The sequence below is a fragment of the Panthera tigris genome, chromosome C1 (genome assembly GCF_018350195.1).
Source record: "Panthera tigris isolate Pti1 chromosome C1, P.tigris_Pti1_mat1.1, whole genome shotgun sequence".
Classification (NCBI taxonomy): Eukaryota; Metazoa; Chordata; class Mammalia; order Carnivora; family Felidae; genus Panthera; species Panthera tigris.
The window spans coordinates 34455130-34462149 of NC_056667.1; the positions used below are offsets into that span (position 1 = coordinate 34455130).

At 40.5% G+C, this 7020-nt stretch overlaps 2 pseudogenes; both read right to left on the reverse strand.

Annotated features, from left to right (window-relative positions):
- Nucleotides 1-1794: 1794 nt before the first annotated feature.
- LOC122240768 lies at nucleotides 1795-4470 on the reverse strand (annotated as a pseudogene).
- Nucleotides 4471-4547: 77 nt separating this feature from the next.
- On the reverse strand, nucleotides 4548-5717 carry LOC122240769 (annotated as a pseudogene).
- Between the last annotated feature and the right edge of the window lie 1303 nt (nucleotides 5718-7020).

The following is a 7020-nucleotide window of genomic DNA, read 5'->3' on the forward strand; positions in this document are numbered from 1 at the left end:
TGCTCGAGTATTTTAAAACAATCCAAGACATCATATCATTTCACTTCGGTAAAAATCTCTTAACACATACAGAATATTTTTTAACACATACAGAATAATTTTATAACCACATCGTAACCATAATTTTATTATCATACGAAATGAATAAATCCTTAATTCATCAAAAAATCAGTCCATGTTCAGTCTTCCCCAATTGTCTCAAATTATATATATATATTTTAATGTTTATTTTTGAGAGAGAAAGAGAGAGCGTGAGCAGGGGAGGGGCAGAGAGAGGAGACAGAGAATCCGAAGCAGGCTCCAGGCCCTGAGCTGTCGGTGCAGAGCCAGACATGGGGCTCCAATCCAGCAACCCATAAGATTATGACCTGAGCTGAAGTCTAATGCTTAACTGAGTGAGCCACCCAGGCACCCCTCAAAATTTCTTTCTATAGTTGGCTTATTCAAATCAGGTTCTAAGGATGCCTGGATGGTTCAATCGGTTGAACTACAGACTCTTGATTTCAGCTCAGGTCATGATCTGTCATGGGATTAAGCCCTGTGTTGGGCTCCGTGCTGAACATGGAGCTTGCTTGGGATTCTCTCTCTCTCCTTCTGCCTCTCCCCTGCTTGCTCTCTCCCTCTCTCTCTCTCTCTTTCTCTCTCCCTCTCAAATTAAAAAAAAAAAAAAAAATATATATATATATATATATATATATATATATATGGGCACCTGGGTGGCTCAGTCGGTTGGACAACTGACTTTGGCTCAGGTCATGATCTTGAAGTTCACAAGTTTGAGCCTCACCGTCAGGCTCTGTGCTGACAGCTCAAAGCCTGGAGCCTGCTTCAGATTCTGTGTCTCCCTCTCTCTCTGCCCCTCCCCCATGCTCTCTTTCTCTCTCTCTCTCTCACACACACAAATAAATAAACATTAAAACAATTTTGAATAAAATTTAAATCAGGATCTAAATATAATTATATATTGCATTTGGTCGGTAGGTATCTTTAGCTTTTCTCTTTTTTAAAAAAGTTAAATACAGGCTTTCTATTGAAGTAATTTATATTTTTTTCCTAGTTCCTAAAATAGGCATCACATTTCTAAACAGAGCAAAAAAAAGCGTTAGCTAGAGAGTCACATATTAGACATTCAGACTGGTCTAAGAAAACTGATAAATGAGTAAATTAATTTGAATAAATTAGAGTTGCACATTCAGAACAGAACTGTAGCTTTCTTTTTTTTATTTTTTTAAGAATCTCTTTTATCATGAGGTAAAGAGATCCTTTTTTTTTTATGTTTATTTATTTTTGAGAGAGAGACAGAGTGCAAGTGAAGGACGGTCAGAGAGAGAGGGAGACACAGAATCTGAAGCAGTCTCCAGGCTCTGAGCTGTCAGCACAGAGCTCAACACGGGGCTGGAACCCACGAAAAGTGAGATCATGACTTGAACCAAAGTTGGACACTTAACTGACTGAGCCACCCAGGCACCCCAGAACTGTAGCTTTCAGTTAGAGACATGTGAACCAAAGGCAAAAACCTGCCAAGATTAAGGCAGTTTTTTTTTTAATGTTTTATTTATTTTTGAGACAGACAGAGCATGAATGGGGGAGGGTCAGAGAGAGGGAGACACAGAATCTGAAACGGGCTCCAGGCTCTGAGCTGTCAGCACAGAGCCCGACGTGGGGCTTGAACTCACAGACCGTGAGATCATGACCTGAGCCGAAGTCAGACGCTCAACCGACTGAGCCACCCAGGTGCCCCAAGGCAGTTTTTTAATTGTTATTTATTTATCTATCTCTTACTGCTCCAGTCAATTAAAGGAAAAGTTTATTGAGGCCGGGGGATGGGGGGGGGGCGCTTGTGGCTCTGGCAAGAGGTCCCCCTGCCGGCCAAGGAAGACCTTCCTGGGGCCATGTTGTTGGTGTGGCCGCACTTCTTGCGGGGGAGCGCTTATGGCAGATCATCTTGCCGCAGTTGTATTTCTGGGCCAGCCGGCGGAGGGAGGGCTCGATGCCACCTCGCAGGCGTAGCACCCAGTGCAGGGCGGACTCTCTGGATATTGTGGTCTGGGAGAGGGCGGCGTCCTCCAGCTGTTTGTCCTGCAAAAATCAGATGCTGCTGGTCAGGCAGGATGGCCTCCTTGTCTTGGATTTTGGCTTTGCCATTCTCAGTGGTATCACTGGGCTCGACCTTGAGGGTGATGGTCTTGCCCATCAGGGTCTTCACAAAGATTTGTGTGTGTGCAGTTGCTGCCAGCCTGCCTCAATGAAGAGGAAGAGTATTATTTTTTAAATAGAATTTATTATCAAGTTAGCTAACATACAGTATATACAGTGTGCTCATGGCTTCAGGAGTAGATTCCCATGATTCATCACTTACATACAACACCCCAGTGCTCATCCCAACAAGTGCCCTCCTCAATGCCCATCACCCATTTTCCTCTCTCCCCTGCCCCCCCATCAACCCTCAGTTTCTTCTCTGTATTTAAGAGTCTCTTATGGCTTGCCTCCCTCTCTGTTTGAAACTAGTTTTTTTCCCCTTCCCTTCCCCCATGGTCTTCTGTTAAGTTTCTCAAATTCCACATATGAGTGAAAACACATGATCTCTGTCTTTCTCTGACTGACTTATTTCGCTTACCCTCCAGTTCCATCCATGTTGTTGCAAATGGCAAGATTTCATTCTTTCTCATTGCCATGTAGTATTCCATTGTACATATAAACCACATCTTCTTTATCCATTCATCAGTTGATGGACATTTGGGCTTTTTCCATAATTTGGATATTGTTGATAGTGCTGCTATAAACATTGGGGTACATGTACTCTTGTGAATCAGCACTCCTGCAACATCTTATTTTTTATTTTTTAAAAAGTATATACACGGGGCGCCTGGGTGGCTCAGTCGGTTGAGCGTCCGACTTCAGCTCAGGTCACGATCTCGCGGTCCGTGGGTTCGAGCCCCGCATCAGGCTCTGGGCTGATGGCTCAGAGCCTGGAGCCTGCTTCCCATTCTGTGTCTCCCTCTCTCTCTGCCCCTCCCCCGTCCATGCTCTGTCTCTCTCTGTCTCAAAAATAAATAAACGTTAAAAAAAAAAGTAAAAAAAAAAGTATATACACATAATATGCTTTTTTTAAAAAAATTTAAACCCAAGTTAGTTAACATATAGTGTAATAATGATTTCAGGAATAGAATTTAGTGATTCATCACTTACATAAACACCCAGTGCTCATCCCGACAAGTGCCCTCCTTAATGCCCATCACCCATTTAGCCCATCCCACCAGCCACCTTCCCACCATCAACCCTCAGTTTGTTCTCTGTAGTTAAGAGTCTCTTATGGTTTGTCTCCCTCTCTGTTTTTATCTTATTTTTCTTATCTTTCCCCTATGTTCATCTGTTGTGTTTCTTAAATTCCACATGTGAATGAAATAATAGATTTGTCTTTCTCTGACTGACTTATTTTGCTTAGCATAATATACTTTATTTCCATCCATGTTGTTGCAAATGGCAAGATTTCATTCTTTTTGATTGCTGTGTAATATTCCATTGCATGTATATACCACATCTTCTTTATCCATTCATCAGTAGATGGACATTTGGTCTCTTTCCATAATTTGACTATTGTTGATGGTGCTGCTATAAACATTGGGGTGTGTTATGCCCCTTTGAATCAGCTTTTTTGTATCCTTTGGATAAACACCTAGTAGTGCAATTGCTGGCTCATAGGGTAGTCTATTTTTAATTTTTTGAAGAACCTCCATACTGTTTTCCAGAGTGACTCACCAGTTTGCATTCCCACCAGCCGTGCAAGAACATTCCTCTTTCTTCACATTCTTGCCAGCACCTGTTGTTTCCTGAGTTGTTAATTTTAGCCATTCCAGCCGGTGTGAGGTGGTATCTCATTGTGGTTTTGATTTGTGTTTGCATTTCCCTGATGATGAGTGATGTTGAGCATCCTTTCATGTGTCTATTAGCCATCTGGATGTCTTCTTTGGAAAAGTGTCTATTCATGTCTTTTGCCCATTTCTTCACTGGATTATTTGTTTTTTGGGTGTTGAGTTTGATAAGTTCTTTATAGATTGTGGATACTAACCCTTTATCTGATATGTCATTTGCAAATATCTTCTTCCATTCTGTCAGTTGCCTTTTAGTTTTGCTGGTTGCTTCTTTCGCTGTGCAGAAGCTTTTTATTTTGATGAGGTCCCATGAGTTTTCTATTTTTCCTCCAAGTTCATTTAGTGTTCATCTTGATATTACATAAAGTGCATTGCCAAACTAGAATACAAACTATCAAATACAATTTAAAAAATTTAATTGATATTTAATGCAATTAAAAATAAAAGATGGCATAGAAAGTTCCTTTTGGTTTAGAGTCTTCCTTATACTTATTAGCAGTGTTTTTCTTTTTGCCTTCACATACTTAGTGTAAGAGATTACTGCAAAATCATGGGACTCCAAGGCAAACACTTGGGCATACAGCAGAGTGATGGTCATTGTAAGGAATTGCTTTCTTCCTATGGGAGAAGCAACTTGCATGTTGGCAGTTTCCGAGGAGGAAGTGGAGGGCTTTGTCATCCATCTCCAATACTAAATCTAAAATAACTGTTTAGGATGTCATGTCAAAAGTGACACAGGCTGGAGAACTGTTTCAAATGTTATAACTGAACTCTAGGAAAGTGCACTTAAAATTTTTTTAAATTTAATTTACTTATTTTGAGAAAGAGAGCATGAGAAGGGGAGGGGCAGAGGGGGGAGTCGGAGAGAATCCCAAACAGGCTTGGCACTGCCAGTGCAGAGTCCGATGCAGAGCTTGAACCCACAAACCAGAGACCTGCGCCAAAACCCGAGAGTCAGCCGTTTAACTGACTAAGCCACCCAGGTGCCCCTAAGAAAGTGCATGTTATAAAGAGGTGCAAGAAAGCCAACACACAGGCATCTGAGGTAGAAGGTGCATCTCCAAAGAAAAGCAGAGATGTTCTCAATCTGCTGACAGAAGGCGTAGGCACCTTTTGGCATGTCTGTGTATATGTGCTTCCATTTCTCAGAGGTGGTAGAGGGGAAGCTCTCCTCTCATGAGGAGGATACTGTATTCAGTGTTCCCTAAGACATTTTTTCCAGGCAGGGTCAAACTGAAGAGAAAGGACCTTACGAAGCAAACCAAAAATTTTGCCACACTTTCAATCCAGAATGTGGAAGAACTGCAAAAGCAGCTTCTTTTCTAGGAGAGCAGTGTAAGCCAGTATATCTGCCCCTGTTTTGCTGAGAGTTCATAGTCAGAATTCTTTTCGTTTTCTTAAGAATTCTAGTATTTTGCGGGCACCTGGGTGGCTCAGTTGGTTAAGCATCCAACTTCGACTCAGGTCATGATCTCACGGTTCATGGGTTCGAGCCCCGCATCGGGCTCTGTGCTGACAGCTCAGAGCCAGGAGCCGGCTTCGGATTCTGTCTCCTTCTCTCTCTGCCCCTCCCCCACTCACACTCTGGGTCTCTTTCTTTCAAAAATAAATAAACATTAAAATTTTTAAAAAAAATTTTAGTATTTTTGCCAGCTGAGAAATAACGCTGTAGTCAGTGGTCAAAATTGGTACCTCTTCTCTTGAACCTCTGTGTCTTACCTATGATACTGATGTTCAAGAGTGCACCAGAAAATTTGGCATAAACCATCACCACCAGGGACTCACTGTGTATAATGGGAGCCCCCAGCCACTTCTCCAGCAGCTGAGCTCCAAGGGGGCCACCATCTTGCTAGGGCTGAACTTTGCCAGTCTTAAGTCTCTTTTAATCAATAGAATGGCCACTCTTTCTTTGTTACTAGTTTCATCTTGGTTTTGTTTTATGCCATCTATTTATTGAAGAAACTGGGTAATTTGTCATATGGGATTTCTCACATTATGGATTTGGATTTGTAATCTTATGATGTGATTTAACATATTTATCTACCCTTCCCATATTCTGTATAAACTGATATCTACATCTGGAGGCTTGATGACGTTTGCTTTTGTCAAGAATACTTCATAAGCAGTGCTCTATAGGTTCTACTGCATCAGATCAGAAGGCACAGGGCGTTGTCGTTCAACTTGTAGTGATGTTGAGATTAACCAGTAGGTTCAGGAGTTTCCAGCCTGGTTTAAACTTTGTCATCAACTTTTCATCCAATACTTTTAATAATAATTGATGATCATTGCCTAGATCCATTATTTCATAAAAGAGTGCAAATGGTGGTTTTTCTATTTACACCAATTTTTTTTTTTTGCATTTATTAGCTATAGTTTTTCTGCAAGTTACTTTCTGTCATCATAGATTCCAATAGCTTGAAATACGGGTCTTGCAGGAAAGGCACCTGGATCTTTCCCTTCAAAAAAAAAATCAACTTTCAGAATAATGAGATGGAACTTTAGTAACATCCAGGGGTAACAAATGAGGTGTTTTTTTTAAGGTACTATAGTTTGGGGTGGGCTTATTATGCAGCAATAGATATTCAAAACAATGAGTCACAAAGGATCAGCATGTAGCGATGAGGTTTCAAAAACTTATCATTATGAACTCATTGATTTTTATATATTCTAAGTGTTTTCATTCTTTGTAGTTAATACTTTTCTTGATGCTGAAATTGTATATAAATGTGTATGTATATGTATATACATATATATATACACATATATATATGTATACATATATATACATATATATATATACTTTTATTTTCCTTTCATTAGTACATAAAAAGTATAATACTATACATACCTTTCTGCATGCCACCTTTTTCACTTTTCTCCTGGAGATCACTCTTCAGCAATATATAGAGATGTTCTTCATTCTTTTTAGAGTTTAATAGTGCATGTATGTATTATGGTTTATTCACCTGTCCTGTCCTCTATAGAAAGACATGCTGGGGGTGCCCGGCTGGCTCAGGTTGTAGAGCACGTGACTCCTAGTCTCAGGGTCCTGAGTTCAAGCCCCACGTTGGGAGTGGAGCCTACTGTAAAAATAAAAAAGACATACCAGCTGTTTGCAATTTTTTATTATTACAAAATATGCTGCATT